The 21,877-nt window shown below is 39.1% G+C and overlaps 1 protein-coding gene across 5 annotated transcripts in view; it reads left to right on the forward strand.

The window, feature by feature from the left end:
• Positions 1 to 215: 215 nt before the first annotated feature.
• Positions 216 to 21,877, forward strand: part of St18 (ST18 C2H2C-type zinc finger transcription factor) — a 133,865-nt gene continuing 112,203 nt past the window's right edge. Inside the window, exons 1-2 of one of the 5 annotated variants that reach the window (XM_085677086.2) lie at positions 216 to 451; positions 7,880 to 7,957. The gene's annotated coding sequence lies outside the window, so the exon portion shown is untranslated. Of the gene's footprint in view, positions 452 to 5,163; positions 5,308 to 7,879; positions 7,958 to 21,877 lie in introns of those variants that run through there. The other 4 variants (XM_048420497.3, XM_085677083.2, XM_085677087.2 and 1 more) reach the window with 4 other exon arrangements.

A 21,877-nucleotide genomic window follows, 5' to 3' on the forward strand; every position in this document is an offset into this window, starting at 1 on the left:
CACCACTTCCATTACATATATTTTAGGTTGTTGTTGCCGTGGCGATAAAGTCAGGGACATTGAATCTCCTCTGTTGAGCCATTGTTATCGTCCCTGGCCATCTGCTGCAGAGGAGTGATATTCCATCTCATTTGCATGATGACTGATATATGGGCGGTTTGGAAGGACATATGCCACGGCAATCATGTGATGAAAATTAAAGTGAAAGTTTTGGGCCCGGAGCCGAAAAAAATCTGTGTGTGCGCATGAGGCTGTTGATGTGCAAATGTGGATCATATTGAGAAGGTCTGAATAGGGAGGTGTGACGTAAGGAGGGCTACACGCAGGTGCTTATCGCCAAGCAAAGGCACTGGATGTCATATCATGGAAACTACCTTTCAAGGCGACAGCTTTAGTGTTTCCTCTCAGCACACCAGGGAGGAGAGAAATAGTTTTGGAAACACACAAAGAAGTAAGTTTAAAACTTTTTTTTTTTTTACCACATTCTATTTACCCTGACGTTTTAAGAGCTCAGACAGTGAGCAAGTTTTCAGATCTTGAGTAGTTAGTTAATAGTTACTTCTCTCTCTCTCTCTCTCTCTCTCTCTCTCTCTCTCTCTCTCTCTCTCTCTCTGTGTGTGTGTGTGTGGGGGGGGGGGGCGGGGGAGCGGTTTCTAAAAGCTGAAGTGCCCATGGTTTTTTACCGCTGTTTGCTTTGGTTTCTGTTGTGATGTATGTACATTTGGCATGATTTTAAATTCATTCACCACTACCCACCTCCTCCACTTTCTTACTCTCCTCCAAAAATGGGATATTGAGAAGGAGTTCAGAATAAAATATCACAGTGCAGTTACGTTTAAGCTGCATCAGCTACTGTCTTTGTTCATATATATATATATATATATATATATATATATATATTTCTGAAATATGTAAATCTGTAACAAAATATTTGATGAGACGGTACACTTTTTTTCCTCTGCTGAAAAGTACTGTTGAACTAATTTATGAGGTCGCAGAAATTATCAGCGAGATCTCGTGTCTTACAAGTCTTTATTTAGATAGAAATCTTTGCTATGCTAAAAGTTATTAATGTAATTTTGCATTAATTGCTGTTACCTTTATAAAAGCGATCTGTAGATTCTTTCTGAAAAGTCAGAATCCTGGTTTTAGCTACATATAAGAGAAAAAGTTTGTGGGCAGTTTCTAAGATATTTAAATTCATGACTTGGGTATATATAATATTGTGTTTGAGTATTTAGAAAATTGAATAAGACCAGTCTTAAAAAATGACACCCTTCATTGTGGGTAGATGTGCGTGTCAGGAGCATGCTCAGAAGTTAAAGAGTAATTCTTTAAAAGCAGAAAAACGAGAGACTTAATACTCACCTTGAACAAAATTTTACAGAAGGATGGTTTCAGTGAAATATTACCTGGGGTCAGGGAGAGCATACTCATACCTTGATGAGCTGTATTTTACCTCATATTTCTTTTGTCAACAAAACACCTGTTAAGGGTGTTTGCTTTGATGTACATTGGGAAAATCAAAGTTCCCTGAGTCTTTTCTTTCCATTTCAGAGAACACAGCAGCGAATAGGCAAAGTGTATCTTGCGGTGACTCTAGTCGTATTTTATTTCTAGGAATAGGGAATTATGTCCAAAAAGGCTGCGTCTCATCACCTTGGCACTGCAGTCCAATAAGTTAAATAGAAGTTTTGATAAATAAATATTGGGTATGGTTTTGTGTACAATCCTTATGTTAAGGAAGTAATTTTCAGGAAATAAGTCTAGAATCAAAAGAAGGATTGAATAAAATTAGACTTTCTCTAACTTTACATTTTTTCTTTGCTAATGTCACCAGCAGAATATCCTAGTTTTATGCTGTAACCTAAGATCACCCATGTTCTCGTTTTCCCTCATTCTACATATTCAATTACTCAGTGGTGATTATTATGTGGCCTTCTTGGCTTACTACACTATTAGATTAATATAGATTCCTTATGCCAAATTAGCGGAAATCACTGTTGCACACAAGAGCAATTCACTCTTCTCTTAGTCATATTCGTGTTACAGCAGGAGCAACCTCTTAAGCTTGAAGGTTTTTAAATCTTAAACTTGAATATACTGTGGCTTGGAGGGCCTGTGGTTTGCTTGTATCTGGAACCCGCAAAGTCTGTTGGAACCTTTCACAAGACTCGAATTCAGTCCTGTTTAAGTGAGACTTTTTTATAGTGATTGTCATTCTTCTATCACAACAACCAGAAAGATTTAAAGTTTTCTGGTTCCTCTTCTGTAAAAGGACTGCAGGTGACAGGAAAGGCAAGGGGTGCTTGGAGCTGTCCAAGGTAGCTGGTTTCTGGAAATCACTATAGAACTGCGTTTCTCTGGATCTCTGTAACTGGTTTAACTTCCATTTTTGAAAGTTAGGCTTATATTGCCTTTAGAGTACTAAACCTAATGAGCTCAGAGAATGTTTTCAGATAATGTAGCAGTCTTACTTACAACTGCATTTAAAAACTCAGAAACAGTTAGAGCACGCAGGAAGCTAACTCCAGTTTGCAGTTCTAAGCGATTTAAATGGAAATCAACAAAACTCACAGCTCTCAGATATAGAAACCTCCACGCTGTCAACATGAAAGCCCCATGGGAACGGTCTCTGGGGCATACAGCCGTGTGGACAAACGTATCGAAAAATGCAACTTGCAGGAATTTATTGCTCTGGAAATCAATTCTTATCCTTATGTGACCTTCCATGTCTGCTATAGAAATCCAAAAGATCATAATTGTTTGATATGAAAATGCAAAAGAATAGTTAAGTTGAAAGTTTAACATCATGAAATTCAAAATCCCAAGTGGTATATAAACATTAAAAGAAACTTTGGACTGCTAATCCTAGGAAATGAGTTTTATGGATTGAATTCAACAAGGCTTCAGAAATGGCTCCATCTGCTGCCTAGCAGCTGCTGAAAGGATAAATTTAATTCATTAATTCATTTGGATAAAAGGATCCAAGTAGTAAAGACTTCATTGCTTGTAATGCATATAGGTGGAAACACACTGAGATGTGGTCCTGTTGTCATCTTAGATAATGAGCTACATGGTCTTCTATTTTTGGGAAAGATCTTCATGACTGAGTCAATGTGATGTTGATTTTTAGACAATAGTCAATCATTTTAAATTAGTTCAAAGCTAAAAAAAAAGTACACTCAGGGAAGTTTAAAGTCTCAGTTTTAATCTAGAGAAACGATGAATAACTGAAAAAAGAAGCTTTCTCATGTTGCACCTGTGTCTATGGGAGGTAGTACACGTGTCCATACCTACCATATGTACATAGTCATTTTTGCTTACACATAAAAATGTCAGCGAAGTGAATACCTCCCTTCAATGACATTTATATAAGACAGACATCCTATATTATTTGCAAAAGTATTCAAAAATGTGTAGTACCTAACATTAATTTAGGTAGATTATATCTTAGATTCAAAATTTCTATCTGCTCAGGGGTTGGAAGGTCAAATCACACTAGTTTTCTTCACACACAATCTGCTCTCAACATTCCTTGTCCAGTCTCTCTTTTCAGCCGAAGTCAGCAACCTGATTTAAAAGATTAGAAAGTTGCACCTGAAGTCTTCTTCTGTCTCCTCTGTGACATTAATCATTTTGACAGCTGTGTTCAAAAACATCTGTAAGACATGGGTATACAATTTAATTAAATGATTATAAGGCATACTTTGATATTTTTCTATAAGTGTAATGAAGTTTTGATGCCAGGTTTCTCAAATCATATTCAGTCATCATGATTGGGTATTAGAACACTTACATTAAACTCCAAACACTTTGACGGATTTTCTTAACTGCTAGCATTTTAACGAGAACTAGGTTTCCCTTAGAAACCATACAACTCACCTTTGCTGGCAAGGAAAATACTTTCTGCTTGCCAGTTAATTGATCTCTGATAGAGATAAGAGTATCTCCAAGAGAAGGCTGTTTCAGTAACCAGTGTACATTTTAGCCCCCCCCCCTTTTTTTTTTTTTTTGGTGGCTGATGATTTCAGGAATGATGTTTAGCCTTCCAACATGGCCCACAGCTCACTGTGGTGTGTGTGCTGGGTTGACTCTAAAGGTTCTGTGTGTACCCTGTGGGCTGGGTTAAGAATTGGGGTTTATGCATTGACTTGTACTGTTGCATTGTTTAGACAGCTTTGGTTTAGTTTTGATCTTTTTTCTTTTTTTTTCCTTTTTGCCTTTGAGGCTCTTCCACAGTGTCAGCTGCTGACTGATAGTAGGGAAACTGCCTCGTGGTGTGAATGAAAGGGACCTAGCGGTTGGTAAACAGAGATAAGGAATAAATAGAGCACAGGCAAAAGGAGATAGTTCTGTGGGGGCCCAGATTGCTGCCAGTCTGTTCAGGGGAGATGCGGAGCCTGTCCTTTTCCCAGATTAAATTAGTGTGCGAAATCTCCAGTGACCTCCTCCCCTTCTCCCCACACTCTTCAGCCAAGCTGAACAGCCTCTGCTGTAAAGTATTCATTTTACCCAGGGACACACGGACAATAGCACTCTCCCTGATACCCATGGACAGCTGTCGTCATTCAGAGGGCTCTCAGGATTTCATTTTTCATAGGAGTTAAAAAGGGTTTTTACCTTGGACGTGAAAGGGGCAGGGGCACAACTTTGCCAGTTCTGAAGCTGTTTGGGCAAGGAGTCTGACTGAGGCAGGGGTGAGCTGGGAGCAAAAAGAATCTGCCCCGGGAACTGATTCTTTTTGTTGTGCTTAATATGATTAAGCTAGGACAGAAATTAAATTTCAACTCTGGGTTCCTTATTAGGAGAAAATACCTTTGATTCAGAAAGTTTCTTGAAATTAGGGTCATCAGTGTGCGGTAGATAATTTGTATCCACCTGATCTACTTTCATTTTGCCTAAATATGCAGGCATTTTATTGCCTGTGAATAAGCACGGGTAAATATTAAGTCTGTGAGGTACCTCGGTAGTCCCGTACTTTTTATATTTTTAGTGATTTACTGCAAATATATTCAGCATTTGACTGATTAAATAGACCTTCGGCAACCTTGAGGGTCACTGTGTAGAGTATGTACATAGAAAATGCATCAGCCCATTGTACCCTGGCAGCTAATGAGATTGGTCGTTAAGTAAATGACACAAAGCCTACAAAAAAAGCTTACAGCTCACTAGAGTATCACAGAGTGTCCCCGCACACCACACAACGACACAAACACTGGACTAACCTAGCCCACCCTGCTTTATTCTACATCACTGCTTCCCTGATGTCAGCGTGAGAAGCAGAACAAAGGCTAGGAGGCAGCGGTAAGTCAGTCTGGCAATGAAGCCCTAGGGAGAAAGTGGAGCAATCTCAACCTAACTGTGGGGCCGAGAGTCCGTTTCTAAACAAGTGGGTCCAGATGAAGGGATTTTGCTATTACTTGTAGAAATATCGCCTCAGTGACCAATGTTTTGATTCTGTTGTTATTGTTGTATCGTTTTGCTGCTTCACAAAAAGTTTGTGAATCTCAGAGCCTAGTGCTCCTCAAAGGGCAAGGGAACATAAATTTGAGAGGTGGGTGTTTGTTGGAGATGAACGGCTCTGACAAATAGCTGCTGCTCAGGTGTGTGTGTGTGTATTTGAAAACTTTCAAATGCATGAGACAACTTTAATTTTAGTTTGTCCTACTGCTTGTAGGACATAAAGGGAACCCAGGGCATGAATGTAATGGGTGAACTTCATTCTTGATGTGATAAGATTGTTTCAGCCCTTAATGTGTATTTAATATCAGGTATGGGATAGCCAGTGCCTTAAAAATCAGTCGATCAATCAAGCGCAGCAAAACAAGAAAATAAAAGCTCCTCTTTTGCTCAGACATTTCCATTTTCTCAAATCTTGAAATAGAAATCACTGTGTTATGTGCTGTTGAATGGGATCAGGAGTCATTTGCTTGCTGTAGTTGGAGGGGAAAAAAAAATCAAAGCTATCTAACACTGAAGCCGCACTGGTTTACTCTTTCCTTGGGGAAAAAAAAATGCACTTGCAGTATTGAAGTGTAACATTGCAGGATCCGTTTTGAGAAATATGGCAGCGGGGAGTTGCCAGAAAGTCTGATTTGCCTTGCTGAAATGTCTGTCTGGCTTAGATGTGGATTTTCTGAGGATGTTTAGTTCAAGAAAGGATGATTTTGTTACAAGACATTCAGGTAAATTAAATATTTTATTCTAACAACTCTCAGCTGAATGGGTTGCCAATGGCATAATGAACTCTTGATGATCTCGTGGAAAACATTTAAAAGTATTGTTAACATAACATTGTATTTGTAAATAGATGTATTCACGATATCAGTCAGTGACAGGACTCAATTTTTAAAGGCGCTGCATTTAATATTTAACTGGCATCTCATAGTCATCTGCTCACAAATTAAAACATCATATAGAAATCAGTTTGCTAACTTACAGTCCTTGTACTGAAAATTTGTTATTTGCATAGGAATGTTTTGATATATAATAGCCTATTAATAGTCATGGAAGATTCATCACACAGGTTTATGATATTTTCTAAGTGAATCAAAGGCTACATGCTTCCTGTTATTTTTGTCATGAAGAACTTTTCCTGTCACAGATGCGCTCTCAGTTTTCATTTTATTTATATGATTTAAGACTATTACTTACCTGATCATAGTATGGTTTATATTCTTCAATTCTGTTCTTTCCCAAAGCAACCAGAATTTGAAGGAAGTAAATTTCATGACAAAGATTAATGTCATCTTATTGATTTCAAGTGAAATGTGTGCAGGAAAGATGTGCTTTGATTTAGTTAACTTGAGAGAATTTGAACTGTCATGCCGTCAACATGCCTTTTATGTGGTGAGTCCTGAACAACAGAAAGTCATCTGAAAATGGCCACACTTGATTCCTAGCGAGTTCAGGGCAGAGTTATGCAAATACTTTACTCTCACGGGTACTGTATGTCTTCCACATTATCTTTCTCTGCTGAACATTTTTTTTATCTGAATCACCTGTGTTATAATTTCTTTTTCCATAGTTGCTAATGCTCATCCTATTAATACAAGAGTGAGTGTTTCAGAGAGCATACAGCCCTTTGGTTGACATAGCTGTCCACTCCCACCCTCACTGGTGCAGCAAGGCATGGCAAACTTGACCTGAGTGTGTAAGTCGCTTCTCTGCAGATGAAACTAAATATATTTACTTTACAGAAATGTAATTTTTCATTGCTCAAAGGAAATTAGGACTGGCCTGTAATTAGGACCAGAGGGCATAGGTCATTATTTTTTTGTCTTAAGTGAACTTACTTCTGCCAGTTCTGTATTTAAAAGATTATCAGAAATGTAGCTAAGGAACCAGTGCTAGAGTTGGAAAACTCTTTTCTTAATAAAATTTAAAGAGTTTATGTTGAGAGAAAGAAATTTGGCTTTAATGAACTTTTACTTCAGTCATTTAGTTAACAAATGCATCTTAAAAGTGTTCGGTCAAAGATTTTAAGATATGCTGTGAGCAATGTAGGAATCTTTGCTACACCCAGGGATGCACTAAGAGCAACAACCAACATTTCCTAGAGAGTGGCCAGCTGTTGCCCAGCAGCACAGAGAATCATGCATTTGAAACCTGGTTCTTCCACTCAGTGTGTGACGCTGGCTGGTTTAACTTTCTAAGCCTCAGTCTCCTGGTCTGTTTAATGGGGACCAGGATGGGAGCAGAAAACAAGGTTGTGTGAAAACTGAACAAGATAATGTGTATGATGACCCTGGTGCATCACGTTTGCGGGTTTGAACTCATGCTTGAGGTTCACTCAGCAAGTGGATGCCACACCAGGCCACATCCCGGTGCCTCTTCGCTCCCACAGCATAGACCCTTGTCCTCTCTTCACTTTCAGAGGCCCCAGTTCTGTGAGACCCTTTGAAGGACTGTGCCAGTTCCACGTTGTGTGGCTGTGGGCTTACACCAGTTTAAGGTAATGTGCTTAGACCACTAAGTATATGCTGCTAAGTTGACTTTTTGTATAGTTGTTTAGTAACTTTCCAAAGAGCGTATTAGAATTCTGTTGTATTTCAACATAAACTTCCTGTAACAAATATTTGCTGGCATTAAATATAAAGTGAAACATCTATAATTTAAATAACTATTGAGATTACATTATAAATTTTTGTTAATATTTTTAATTTATTGCCCCATTGGGATTTATTTAATTTTTAGCTTACATTATTTTTTTCACTTAGCCTTTGAATTGAGTATAAACATTCCTTCTTCAAAGCTATAGTTATTGAGAGGTAATTTATTTTACTTTTTAATCTATGTAATAATACTTGAGACTCATTTTTTGCTTAGTATTTTATAATAAAAGACAAAATTCCATACTAGAGGCCTCTAAGAGATACCTAGATTCCATTACAGTATTTGAATATTGTTTTGTCAACTGTTGCAACAAATCTATGAGCTTTTCAGAAAAATTGAAGTTTCTGTTTTGGAAGAATGTTGTGGGTTAGGAAAAAATTTTCCATTTCATATTACCTGTGCCTATGGAAGAATTTTTCTATTTCATATATCCTATGCCTAAGGGAAATATTATTGATTCACAAAAACCTCGTTCCTTCTGTCTTTAGATTATTATTTATACTTATATAATTAAATTTAATAACAGAGTAGGTTTTCAAATTGAGATATTTCAAATTGTTTGGTTTATAATGTGTAAGTACAAAGTTGCTGGAGATATCTGCCCATGTTTGCTAAAAACTCTTTAATGTATTTCTAGTTTGCTGATGGTATGTTAATTGATACTAGTCTAATGAGGGACTGCACTTGGCAATTCCATGAAAAACATTGATACTCCAATTTCATAAACACCAAGTATGAATTTGTGGTGTATTTTCGGGATCTCTTACAACTCTAAAGTTGCAGAGTTTAATTTCCTAAGTAAGGAAGTTTTCCCCATGCAGAAAGCGTAGCTAAATGCTGGTTTGTAAAACGTACCCTTTTTTTTCTTTTTATGTGTCACATACATATTCAACATCTGTGTGAGTGAATTCATGCTTGGCCCAAGCAAAACTTAGCTACCATTGCTTACACTGCTATGCAGAACCAGACCAAACTGAAACGGTTAACTGTTAAAAGGAACAAACAGCATTTTCTTTCCTGGAATATAAATTTAAAAAGAACATGAAAACAAGGACAGAAGAATTTTGCTATTGAAGAGCTGATTTGTAAACGGTCATCAGTTGGCAAGACACACAGTTTGCTTGTTTCTGTGGTAGATTTGGTAGGAATTAGAATGGAAGTATTTACCGCTTTTACCTTTTCCTCTTCAAATATCAAACAGTTGTGGAGAATCAGCCCTAATATTTCTATTCTGTGGGGGTGAAAAAGAGGTGCGGATGAAACATGCTCTGAAGAAAATGAAATCAGGGGAAGATTGAGGCTGACATTGTGGCTGCTCCAGAAAGAGGGCACGGTTCTGAGCACACAACCTGCAACACACAGAGCCCGCAGTGCTTTTGTGTGGGTGAAAGATACCAGTGTCTCCCAAAAGGGTTAAGGAAATGCATTCTGTTGCATCTGCTTACTAAATCCCTTCCTTTAGCAGAAATTCAAATTTTGTAAAGATTATTCGTTTTATTGATGCATATAATTATAATCACAAGCCATCTGCTGATTTGGCAGGCATGGTTAAAATTCTCTAACTCTCATAACCTTTCAAGTACAGTGCCCTTGGGACTCTATTTCACTTTTATATTTTGGAAAACATGTAGGGACAAATAAGGACGGTCATCTGCAGAATGTCAGACCTGGGGAAATGGAAGAATGGGGACTGAGTTGCTATGGTGGTGGCTTTCAGTGGCAGGGGAGTCATTTTCCCTTTATTTCTGACTTCATGAAACATGATCCTAGTTTCTGTGATGAATTTTGGAAAATTTTTCTGGGGATTAAAGCTCTGTCATTACCCTCCCAAAAGCCAGGTTTCAAGCCTGACCGAAAAGAACATGCCAAAAAACCTTCCAGACATTTCTTATGTTGGTCTTAACAGATAGATTCAGTATATTTCACCTACTCTTTCTAAACTATGGAGTATTTATTTTTCTTTTTCCGAAAATATTCAGTTAAATAAACTTACAGTCTAAGATTTGGGTTGGAAAATAACTTACACATTTGGTCATCAGTTTTTGATTGAAAGACCACATTTCCAAGAATTTTGACTATGTTGTTTGTTGTGAAATTAGCACTGGTCATGTTTCCCATGGCAAGAGTCTTCTGTGACCCTTTTCTGCATCTATAAACATTTGAAGCTTGGTGGACGTCCATGCCTGAATCGCTCACTTCTGTGGGAGGTATTTATTCCATAATCTGATGGTATCAACCTTAGTACCTCAATGGTCTGGCTTTGCACACGGACGAATCTCAGCAGAATGTGAGTCTGTGTAAGGAACTTGGAGAAAGCCATAGAAGTCCAGGACCAGGATTCATCAGATAACAGAAGCAATCACATAGGCAGCCAGTGTGTTTCTCAGCCTCTCTTTCTTTCTCGCCACACCCCATGAAATCATCCAGAGAATTATTTGTTAGAATTTTGAAAATAAGGCAGAGAATTTCTAATACTAGTATTTCACAGATCAAGTTTTCCCATGGCAATAGTGAAGTATGTGGCTTGACTATACTTAACAATAATATCCTTCCACATCTACCAGATGATACTTGCTTTAAGCCAGCGACTGCACTGAGATCTTTAAAGGGTGGTTTCAGTTATTACTCAGAATAATTGTGTCCGCCTTTGCAGAAGAAGCAATAGAGACTAAATCATGGGGTGTTTCCCATGTCAATGGAGGGATGAAAACTTGCTCTTACTATTTCCCCATGTAGCATGGTTTCTGAAATAGTGTCAGCAATGTAGTTGCTAAATAATGCTGGGTCCCAGGTACAGCTGTGTTTTATCAATAGTTAAATATCACGAAGGCACTGGATGAACCAGATGGGACGACCTGACAAGCTGCTTTATTTTTCTTATCATCAACATATATACTTTAAGGGTGACCTCTGGAGTCCTTTTGGTCCCCCAATTTCTGTAACTGTAAACATTTTATAATTAAAACAGGAGTTTGAAAAATAATTTAAAGACAACATAAGCACTCAAGATGCTGCTCAGATAGATGTTCACCATGCCAATTAACCCCGATAGCAGAAATAGCCTGTCTAAGAGCCACATGAACTTTAGGTCTAACTTAACTGTTAGAAGAGGAGTCCAACATTTGGTCTCTCATGCTGAAAACTCTCAGTTCTGTGAGATAAACACAAATGCTCACAAGCATCTGATAATTGAATTCCAGCCCTGTAGATTTTGATAATAATATCACACCGACATAAAACTAACTGCCAACCAAAGTATTTTATATCTGTAAATTCTCACAACTGGCACACCAAGTCACCAGGTCAGCAGCCAAATACATAAAGTCAGTTCTCCCCTACCTGGAGGTGAGAAAACCACACTGGAGCAGGGGCCATGCACCGCTGTGACTCCACGCCTGGCTGCAAGAGCAGAACCCAGCTGAGGCCAGGCACAGCGACACCGTGAAGAGATGTGTCGCAGGTTGCATGCTTGGCTTTCAGATTTTTTTTCCTATGGGCTTGTCATTAAGTTTCACTTGAAAGAAAGTTCCACGGCTCTAGACAAATGTCTGAAACCCTAGACTACAGCCTACAGCATACTTAGGCATATCACAGTCTTTCTTTGGTACTAATTTAATTAGCCTGTGACTGTTAAAATAATCATATAGTTTCCTTAAATTACCACAGAATTAGCCTTAGGGCACTTTTTAATCTTTTGCAAATGAACAAATAAAAAGACAATTAAAAGGTTTGACAAAAACCCTTTAGAAGATAAACTATCTTTGAAAGTGTTTGTTCTTCTTATTGCCTAACAGAGAAACTCAGGGCATTACTAAGAATTGCTTAAGTGTTTGTTCAGAGAAAAAAATAATTGAAGAAGGAATTGTTTTAATTATGACATCGTAAATCTTAAGTAGGTGTCCATCAAGTGCCCTGCAGTTTTAATATACTATTTCAACTGTGTATGTCTTTAGGTAATTGTTTGTAGTCTTTACTGTAATGCCCAGAAAGAGAAATAACAACACAAATATCAAAGGTAAATGATAAATCGTCGCTTGGATTTCATATAATTGGTTGACTAAGAAATATTTGTGTGCTAGGTTTCTAAAGTGTAAAGTATGAATACAAGCTTAGGCCCTTCTGAGCACCCATGAGTCAGCGTAGGGCAAAATGATACAAACAGAGCAGTTTCACATGACCGTAGTTTATTGAAACAAGCTGTGGCCAGGTGCAGCTCCACTCAGACTCCCAGCCTTAACGTGGAGGGCCCAGGAGTAGCCTGTTCTACCCATTCCTTAAAACATGGTGTTGCCTAAAAGAACAGACTGGCTCTGAGCAGAGGCCGTGCTCTCACTTGGAGATGGCATCGTGGAAGTTCTTGTGTAGAAAGCTCTTAAACAATATTGAATCTCTACATTCAACAGACTCGCTGAGTACCTGTTATGTTCCTCTAACATTGTTAAGCAGGGAGTATAGTACATGAGGATTAACAGTGCTCACAACTGGACAAGAAGAATGAGCAGAGACTAAAATAGAGTAGGGTTTGTGCAGAAGGCAAGCCCAGGCTTTGAAAATGACAAAAGATTATTAAGTATGTACTACGGGCATAGGTGCCTAGCATCTGTACACTGGGGATTTGATCCCAAGAATCACACACAACATCTTGAACAGTTGTGTGAGTGATGAATCAAGACAGGACATTCAGAAGAAAGAGATATTCAGAGGGAATGACAGTGGGTTCTTTGGGGAGTATTGCATGTTTGACAATTAGTGGTGCCAGTGAGTGGACGAAGGTCAAGCTTGAGATCTAGGATGGAGAATGGACATTTGAATGTGGCTCTTAAGAAGAATATCTACAGTGAGAAGAGTCCACACTGAAACTGGAGGACCAACAATGGAAGGTTGAGGAAGGAAGGAAGATAGAGAAAGGGGATTTACCAAGGGTAGAATTTAGAGAAGACTACAGAAAACCTGGGGTATTAGAAGGAGAGATATAGACATGTTTTCACCAGCTGGATAATAATGTTAACTACTCAGAAAATGAAGGACAATCCACCCTTAGCTCTGTCACAGAGAAAAATCACTGGTGGTAACATGCAGAGCAGCGTCAATGGTATTGGATTGGAAGCCAGATGTCCGTGTGTAGGAAAAGTTAGGTAAGAAAAACAATATTCCCAGATATTTCAGTAGGTTTGACTTTGCAGAACAAAGGCAGCATATAGGAGAGAGGAGTATATGTGGAGATACAGGAGAATGACAAGAATTTGGAAGAAAGGGGAAGTGGAGGAAACGGCACGAATGCAAGGAGAGCATCTTGGAGAACCCACCCTTAGAATGAAGGAAGAGCCCCCTTCCTCTTTACCCAGCCAGAAGAAGGCACAGATTCAGAGAGATGTGCAGCAAGTACAAGGTGCACAGCACCGTTCAGGGTTGACCAATGCAAAATTCCCTGGGCAGTTTTTGTTGACCCAGTGTGAAAGGCAAGTCTTCAGCTGTGAGTCCCTTTAGCTTAACTACATTTATATAATGGGATTAAAAATTGAGGCTTCTACCTAATGAGAGAGACCTAGAGACTCAGAAGAGCTTGGGAGTGTCCTCTGGAAAGTAAGCTGTCATAAAAGATGAAGACTGGGGCTGGAGAGATGGCTCAGAGGTTAAGAGCACTGATTGCTCTACCAGAGGTCCCGAGTTCAATTCCCAGCAACCACGTGGTGGGTCACAACCATCTATAACAAGATTTGGTGCCCTCTTCTGATGTGTGGGTATGCATGCCAGAACACTGTATACATAATAAATAAATAAATCTTAAAAAATAAGATGAAGGCTGTTGGGTGGGTTAAAGCAAAGTGGATACTCTTCTTTAAGCGGAAGCCGTCTGCAGGGAGGAGCAGGGAATGAGGAGAGACTGGCTTCTTTCAGAGCATGTCTGTGGAGACACGTGGTCAGAGGGGAGCTAGTGCCTAGTAGGCAGCACATATCTGGTAGCTCTTCAGTGCATTTCACCTCGTGCTCTGATTTTATCCTGGAGACCAAGCAAAAGTCTTGCTAGTTTTCTCTCCATGTTTAACATCCTCTCCAGTCTGTCTCCTCATGCCCTGCTTGCTTCTTATCTAGAAGCTGGCCTCCAGGCTTCATTACCTCTGCCTAAAGCTGTTTAACATCCTCCCATCATGCTTAAAATAAAGCACAGACTTCTTAAATGGTCTGTATGGCTTTACCAGGTGATAGACGGATGAGCTCTAGTTCGTGTGCTACACACTTGACTCGTTTACAAGGTCGGTAGCGTGAAGTCTGTGCTGAGTTCTGCAGCCATCACCAATGATCATTTCGGACTATTGTTATTTTCCCCAAACCGCTGTCCTTCTCACTTAGCAAACTCTCAAGCCTTTTCTTCCAGTTCTAAACAGCCAGCAATCTACTTTGTACGTTTGTAGAGATGTCTCTTCTGAACGTTTCATGTCATTGCAAATGCACAATGTGTGGGTTTTGTGCCCGACTTCTTTCATTCAACAGCATTTCCAAGGCTTGTCCCTATTTTAGCACATAGTAGTATTTCAATTACTTTTATTGGCAATAGTATTCCATTGATTAAATATGCTACTTTTTAAAATACATTAATTGAGGAGTTTTGGGTTGTGGCTCCATGTTGGTAACTGTGAATTATGCTGTGAAGAACACTGGTATAATTTGCGTGGATATGTTTCTAATTCTCAAGTGTGTAGCATGTAGTTATATTGCTGGATTAAAAGTAACTCTGTGTTTGACTATTTGAGGTTATCCTGGGTGTCTGCTGATATGGTTGGACAACTTTATGTTCTTAACAGCAGTGTACAAGCTTCTTCATGGCCTTGTCAGGATTTGTTATCTTCTCTTTGATTTTTTTTTATTCACGTGGGTGTAAAGGGACATCTTATTTTGGTTTCAGTTGTGTTTCTCTGTGGCTAATGATGCTGAGTATCACTTTCTGTGCTTTCTGAATCACTTGTATATCATCCTTGGGAAAATGTCTATATATATATCTTTTCTCCACTTAAAAATTTAAATGCATTTAAATTTTTTAAATTATAGCTATTATGTCTTAATTGTATACCCAGGCATATATCCTTCCTTGATTTCCAGGTAGACATCCTTCGTTGATAACTTATACTTTCTTTCACCCTTTCTTGTCCTCCTTTGACCAGTTCTAATTGGGCTGCTTTTGTTGTTGGGTTATAATCATTTATAATATATTATAGATACGTGGGCTTCAGATGTTTATACACTGACACATGGATCTCTCTCCTCTGTCCGTCTGTGTGTAGTGTGAAGTATGTGTGTGCATGTGTATGCCTGTGGAGTCCAGGGGAAAACTTGGGTGGCATTCCTCAGGTTATTATTATAACCTTATTATTATTTTGAAACAGGATCTCTTGCTGTCCTAGTGCTCAAAGAGCAGGCTACCATAGGTATCCTGCCTGCCTCTCATTGGGATAACATTGGTATAACAAGCACACTGCCGTACTCTGCTTGTTTGTTTGTTGTTTGTTTTTAAACATGGGTTCTAGGGTTTGATTCCAGAATCTCATGCTTGTATAGCAAGCACTTTACGGATTGAGCCATCTCTCCAGCCCTGACACATGTGACTCTTTACTGTCCCAAATCATCAAGGCTTAATTTGATCCCTTGTCATAAGCATCTCCTACGCTCTGACGTTATTTTTCTATAGCACTTATCACCTACTTTACTTTGTTTTGTGTGTGTATTTACTCTTGCTTTGGACCTGACTCCTCAGTGGTAACACAGTTTCAGTGCTGTCTATGTCTGCATCTCTATCACCCATCCCAGGATGCAGCAGATCGCCATAGTGTAGCTCCTGGACCTTGGAGCAAGATGTCAGTCCCCAGTTCTAGGACACTGATTAACTAGAAAAATTTGAAGGTTTTCTGTTTTAATGGTGAAATAATGGATAATTTCTGATTGGTATAGCTGTTTATGTAGCTTTTATATCAGTCTCTAGAACAGAGTAAGAACAATCAGTAAATATCTTTGTGTATTAATAAATTTTCCTGCTGTGTTCAGACCCAGTTTCTGTTTAATTAGTCTACGTTACTTTATGAAGCAAGACATTTAATCATGATGTTTCTGCCCATGCTGATCCCATTGTCCCCCTTTACCTCCGATATCCCCCCTCCTCCGTTTTTTCCCTCTCCGTTGTCCTTTTCTGCCTCCTGCTCTTCTGAAGACCATCTCCAGTATTTAATGCCTCTCATCAGCGCTGTGACAACCTGGGCTGCTGTGAGTGGTACACACACCTGTGGCCTCCACTCACGAGCTTCCCTGGCATTGTGAACTGAACTGGACCTCCACGGTCCTGGCGTCTGCTGAGTGTTCTCAGTGTGCCATGGCTTTGCGTGCTATATAGTTCACCCTGTACTCACCATTCTAGAGTTTCTGTTTCTGTCCCACAGGAATGGGAAAGGTAGGGAGATTAAGTGCATCTCTGAGGCCACAGAGTAGGTGTGCCAGAATTAGATCTCATGTCAGGCTATTGTTATTGCCAAAGAACATCCCCATTCTAACTATGCTGCCTCAGGTCAGGGTGCATAGTCTCCGGCTATCATGATGCAACCCCCAGCTCACTGACCAAGTCTTCTCCAGCATACTGGTTTTGTGACGCCTACTACATTCCAGTGGACTATTTACTAATGATTTTCTTAGTCTCATCCAATCTATAACTGGTCTTATTAACCTACAAGAGTTTACCTTCCCTGAGTGATCTTATAATTAGTATGGGATTTGGTAAAAAGACAATGTAAGTGGTAGATTCCAACTGCCTCTAAGCCAGAGAAATCCAGCATGAAGGATGGTAATGCCAGCAGAGGTTTGGTTTGAGAACTCTTATGGTATAGTGTGCTCATTTGCCATAAACTCTGAAGAGTGTCAACTCCCAAGGACTTTGGTCCAGTGCCTGAGACATTGTTCGTATATAAGCCTGGAAACCACCATTTTCTCATTTGGAATCGGTGTACTGAAGTAAATCCCTTTGTATGTTTGTGTAAAAATATTTTCTTTTCCTGTTTTCCTTTTGTTTTGTCCTCTTGTTTTTCTAAAAGTACCCTATTTAGTTCTCTGATGCATTCAAACATGTAGTCACTCTTCGAGTTTAATGTGATTGGCCCAACTCTGACAGTCCTAAATGTGACTGTTTTCTCCCCTGCATATCCAAGCTAGTAGCTTTGTAGAGTGAAAAGTACAGTGGTATTATGTATGCATTTATCTTTTGATTTTCATCTCTCTCTGTGTGTGAAAGAGAAACGCATGTGTGTACATGGTGTGTGGTGACAAGCTCTCACCCATGCATGCACATCTTAAACCCTGAGGTTGAAATTGGAAGTCTTCCTCTGTCACCCCCTGTGTTGCTTTTTGAGACAGTGTCTCTTACTAAACCCAGAGCTCATTGCTTTGCCTAGGCTGGCCAGTACCAGCGAACGAACCTCCAAGACCTGCCGGTCTCTGTCTCTACAGGTCTAGGATGAGAGACGCATGTGACCATACTTAGAGTTCACATAAATGCTAGGGTTCTAAACTCAGCTCGTCACATTTGCATAGCAAGCATTTTACCTATCAAGTCATCTTAACAGATGCTAATGCTTTTTGTTTATTTGTAAAGTGGATGTCAATTTATTAACAAATTGTTCATAATATTCTTTCCTAACTATGTATAGTGGCTCATTGCCTATATTCTCAACACTGAAGAGTCCAAGGCAGAAAAATTGTTGTGAGTTTGAGGCCAGTCTAGACTGCATAGTTAGTTCCTGGACAGTCTGGGTTAAACAGTGAGATCTCTCCAAACAAAACAAACAAAAGCTAAAAAGATGCTCTTTCCTTTTCAGGTATAGCATCAATAGAACAAGATAACCAGCTTGAACTCTGTATTTGTTCATCACATTATCTACTCTGAATGTATACTTTTTGCTTACTGCTTTTGCACATGCTGTGGGAGCTTGCATGTTTTATCTGTAAATATTTAATGCATTGATTTAATGTATTATTTTCCTAACATACATACCACAGAGAACGTGGTCTTACCCTGGAGTCTTCTTATCTTATTAATTAGCAGGCTGGTCCTCATTCAAATGACATCAGTCTGGCTGGACACCTGCTCCTGGAGGGGAGGTGGAGTCACTCATCCTTCCTCACAAGGGCTTCCAGTCTGAGAAGAGCAGGTGGGGCTGGGAGGAGGCAGGTGAGACTTCTCACAGGAACACATGGGGAAAAGAAAGAGAGAGGGAGATGAAAGAAAGCCTTTCTAGCTAATGGTGGCAAGATGCTATGTTCAAGAGCATTCTTGTCAGCTTAGAAAACACATCGTATGAATTAGGTCTTTAAGAGCAGGGATTCCATAGTTTGAAGGAATTTTATTTCTGCATGCTTGTTTTCAGAAAACTGTCATGTGATAGAAAACCAAGAAAAATTAAACACATAGACTCAGACAGCTGACTAGTGGTTATATTGGAGATGGGATCATGGGAAGATGGTCAAAGAAAGTCCAATGTCTCTGTTAGAGTAGATGAATAACTGATAAATATTTGGAGCTGAATAGGTATGTTAATTAGCCTGATTCATTAATTCCACTTTATGTCTATAAATGTGTATAATTCTAACTTATCAATGTCAATGAAATAAATAATTTTAAAAAGAAATGAAGAAGATCAGATTCCCTCAGTGTCTACCAACACTAACCATGCTGATTCAGCAAAGGTCTGGTGGTTGATGATGGAACTGGATAAATAATACAGGCAGCATGATTTGAGCTGGACTGACCTCTGAGGCATCACATGAAACAGCAACCCTGCATGTTCAAATGACCACATTTGTACAGTCAGATTCATTATCATTCTTAAAAGCCATATAAAGAGGGGCATCGGTTAGCATCCCTTTGCACTTTCAGCCCACGTCATTGTTTATCTGCATTCAAAGCTTGTATGAAAACACATTGCCCAGATTACATTTTAAGGACAGGGTTTCCATAGTTTTAAAGAATTTTATTCTTGTACCTTTTTTTTAAAAAACATGACCAAAATCTGTTCATTTGAGTTTTCTCTCAAACTTTGTAACTTGGTGTTTGTACTCTGGGGCCCAGTTATTATCAAACCTGTCAGGTTGTTCTCCTAAGTCATCATTAAACGAGTTCAACTTCTGCATCTCAAAGATCCTTACTTGATTGTCTCTTTGATTTGTATGACAGAATTATCTTCCCTATCAACATGCAGAACCTGCATGTCTGCCATTTGCAGAGTACTAGAGTTTGCCTGGCTTCTTTTTTCCGGGTAAATAGGTGCTGAAAGATTAATACAGTGTATAAGCTAGTAGCTCCCCTAAATAATTCTATTCTGTATCAAGATCATCCGTTACACAGATATTAAGTGAATTTACTATTTGTGATATTACTGTCCCCTTATGTTTAGATGAGATTAACATCAGAACCAAGTAACTCAGAAAGAGCACTGCTACCTTTAAAATCTTTAATGCGTTTACTGAATCCACATGCATGAAGCCCTATGCTCGGAACTTTATTGGAGTTCTGGTATATATGCTGGTGTCCAGGACAATCTTCCCTGTCCTGGAGAGATCAATGCCAAAGCGCCTGGCATTTGCTTCGTGAGAGCCTACTGTTCAGAGACTCTCCGTTTCCTTACTAAAACACACCAGGAAGATGCTTCACTCCAATTTCTCTTATTATTCCTCCTAACAGTGTTGCAAAATACCCTGGTTAGGGCTCTGACACTGAGCTATCTACATGAAAGGCAATTCAAATATATTTTTTGGTAAATGAAAAACAGGCTTTTCCATACTCTGAGAAGTTTCTAGTATAATGTGTCCTTCAAAATAGCCATAATCAATACAGAACACTTCTCATATGAGTGTGTATCAGAAATATACTGTGCCATTTGGAGGAATTAGTAATCAGTGTCCTTGAGACACTGAATGTCTCAAGGAATTTTTATCATGGTTTGACATTTTAATTTGTCTTTATTATATAATTTGTAATCAATTTCTTTCCATGTTTTAGTTGCTTTCTGAAAATTTAAATGTTGTGCAAAGTCTTAATTTGTGAGCTTACGTTTGATAATCACACCTGTAATGAAGAACACAACTGTTGTTTCTTTCTTGACGTGAACGGGCCCATCTAAAGGGAAGAATAAGCTCAGTAATCTGTAAAGTGTTTTTCAGGATGAGCTTCAATGTTGGGACAGAACATTCAGCTTGTATCTGTTCCTTTCTATCATGAGGCATTAGTGCTCGAGCAAACAAATGGTTCTGAATAAAGAGGACATACTTGTCTGTTCCATACGGGCATCTGCTAGCCTTTGTGTTTGGGGACTCTTTGGTGTGCTTAGTAATGCATAGTGAAGGCAGGGGTTAGCAAAGTGCAGTCTCCAATGATCAGCATTTGTTAGTGGCACACATTCTAAGGTCAGGTCCCCCTCCCTAACTGTATAATCAGTTCTCTGGGCTGGATCAAACTTCTGCACAACTCTGATGCAGACTAATGCTTAAGGACCACCACCCTGTTTCTTGGCTATGGAATAATAGGAGCACCTGGTGTTCCATGAACAATGAGGTCACACCCGACTTTGCAGTGTTTACACGAGATCCTGCCTAGTAGCAAGATACCTAGGTGGTCTCCATGTGTATGAAAGCCCAACAGTCACTGGTCTAAGAGTTTAGGATTTAGAGTCTGGAACTTTCCAGTAGGAGTGGATCATTCATTCAAAGGCATTTGGAGTATGTTCAAGAAGAACTCCATGCTACTTTACTGTTTGTTTGTCTAGCCCCCCCAGCTACCTCTGGAATAAAAGGGCAAAGAGATTTATAAACTTCTTCAATAAACTGTTCAAATTTTACTAGGGCACACAGTTTCTATGTCATGTGACAGAAAGAGAACTGTAATTTTCTTAAAAGGACTGTAATATAGTTAGTAAATCATCTATAGCCTGTAGGCATATGTATACACAGCCACATATATGTACGTGTGTGTATTCTGTCTAGTAATGATCTCATATACAATGATGATTTGTTACAGACAAAGACATAACTTCCAAGTTTCTAAATTTTTGATTTTTACTTTGCAGTTCTAAAGCTATACCAGGTATCCTTTTCTCTTAATCTCTTTTCTACTGATGAATTTAATTTTCAGTAACTTAACTGTTTTAAGGGAATCTTTTTATAAGTGAAGGAAACCGCACACATGAGAGGTTATTTGTCTTTGATTACAGCAGGGCTTTCGCCATGCTGTGGCACTAAAGAACAAGGGGCACAAAGCTTCTGAGGGCGCAGCGAAGTTCACCTCCTTCCCAGGCTTTTACTGTTCTATAGTTAGCAGTGACGAACCCCGTTTCCAAGGCACAAGAGTCATTGATCAAATAAAGCCTTATTTGTCAAAAATCATTATATCATGGAAACATATGAGCAGGAAAGGATTTAAAAAAATCCTTTTGAAATCTTTACAGCACCCCCATATGTAAATAGGTCTGTCACTCCCGTGTTTGCCCACAGCTCCAGCTCCAGATGAACCAGGGTAGTGTGTGGTGGCAGGAACAGCTGACTCATTAGTAGAGAGCAGTGAAAGGTAATTAACCCTGGGAAAAGTACAGCTGCCATGCGGGCTGTTCCTTTCTGTAGGATCTGATTAGAAATTAGTGTTAAACCACTGATTCTTTTTTTAAAGACTATCATTGATAATTCATTTTCTCTCTCAGGTGTGTCCCTAGAAAAGGTTTTCAAAGTACTTATGTGT

Source organism: Myodes glareolus, chromosome 16 (genome assembly GCF_982192425.1).
Source record: "Myodes glareolus chromosome 16, mMyoGla1.1, whole genome shotgun sequence".
NCBI classification, from domain to species: Eukaryota; Metazoa; Chordata; class Mammalia; order Rodentia; family Cricetidae; genus Myodes; species Myodes glareolus.